This window comes from Etheostoma cragini, chromosome 18 (genome assembly GCF_013103735.1).
Source record: "Etheostoma cragini isolate CJK2018 chromosome 18, CSU_Ecrag_1.0, whole genome shotgun sequence".
Lineage (NCBI taxonomy): Eukaryota > Metazoa > Chordata > Actinopteri > Perciformes > Percidae > Etheostoma > Etheostoma cragini.
In genome coordinates, this window is record NC_048424.1 from 2,668,381 (window position 1) to 2,669,716 (window position 1,336).

Below are 1,336 nucleotides of genomic sequence, written 5' to 3' on the forward strand. Positions count from 1 at the left end.
GTGTGTGTGTGTGTGTGTGTGTGTGTGTGTGTGTGTGGGGGTTAGCCCAGGCTTTGATTCGTAGGTGATTGGCGTGTATTTTAGATAGAGCGAGATACACGTCTCGATTATGTCTTCCCTGCAGTTTCTGCCTCGTCACCTGTCGGTTGGGTTTGCTGCTGTCAGTGTTGCGCTGCATGGTCCTGCATCCTGCAGGCTGCTAACATCCTGCTAACACGGAGCGCCGCTCAGGGCAGGAAGCCGCTTCACCTGCTCGTCGTCTGCAGAGACTGATCCAGAACACACACTTTACCATAACAACAAACACAGTGCACCAAGTCTTGACAGATAGGCTTTATCAGATACATACTTTTGAGTTCAACACCGTTAACTTTGGCCCACCAATGTAGACGTTTTTAGTTAAATATAAGCTCTTTAACACCTAGTGCAATACAACTAAATAATTAATGTGTATATTAGCGTTTATGTACTAGGACGTTTTTTTTGGCCTTGCCCGGACAATGAAGTTGTATTATTTATTATTTTTTGCTCTAGTAAACCTTTTTGATGAGTTCAGTTTAATCCAAATTTAATGAGATTTAGTGTTTTCTCACACATTTGAGGATGATCTCTCAAATTGTATATGAACAACATCTTCACGGTGACGTAACTTTAAAGCTAAAGGGCGTAGTTTCTCTCTCGCCCGTGAGGAATTCTAATTGATGACAAAAAAAACAACAACCTCCTCCTCCATGCAGTTGCTAGTAGCCAAGGAGGACACTGAGGGTTAAAAAACCATGATGAACTTTTAGAAAATAGTCATACTAAGAAATCCATCCAGAGAGAGCTGTGTGAAACTGATAGTCTTAATTAGCTTTGTAGCAACTCATTTGGCAACGGCTTGAATGTAATAGATGTTCATTAATATCAAAGCATTAAAGCTCTAAGCACTGGATAGTTGTAGTTTAGTTTCTTTTTGTTTCTAAGTTTTTTTTAAGAGTTCTCAATTCTGAGGAAATCACATCATCTAAGTACCCAGGAAGGTTGAATCATTCACATAAAGGCACACAAACAGAATTTAAAAGAACTAAGACACATCTATAAACGACCAGACCAATGACTTCACAAAGTTTAAGCCTGTGCTTTGTTGTTTTTATTTTTATTTTTATTATTTTTTAGAGAAAGCGAGAGAGCAAGAGAGAGAGAGATCTATTGTCACATGCTTGCATCAGAGAATGTAAATGGTGGTTGGTTTTCTACAGTGGAAACTGATTCCGCAGCCACTGTTGCACACACGCACACATACACACACACACACACACACACACACACACACACACACACACACACACACACA

At 40.0% G+C, this 1,336-nt stretch overlaps 1 protein-coding gene and 1 long non-coding RNA gene across 3 annotated transcripts in view; one reads left to right on the forward strand and one right to left on the reverse strand.

The window, feature by feature from the left end:
• Window positions 1-1,336, forward strand: part of LOC117961001 (serine/threonine-protein kinase D3-like) — a 35,569-nt gene that overhangs the window by 10,966 nt on the left and 23,267 nt on the right. The window lies entirely within an intron of this gene.
• LOC117961064 overlaps window positions 1-1,336 on the reverse strand; it is a 12,575-nt gene that overhangs the window by 4,095 nt on the left and 7,144 nt on the right. The window lies entirely within an intron of this gene.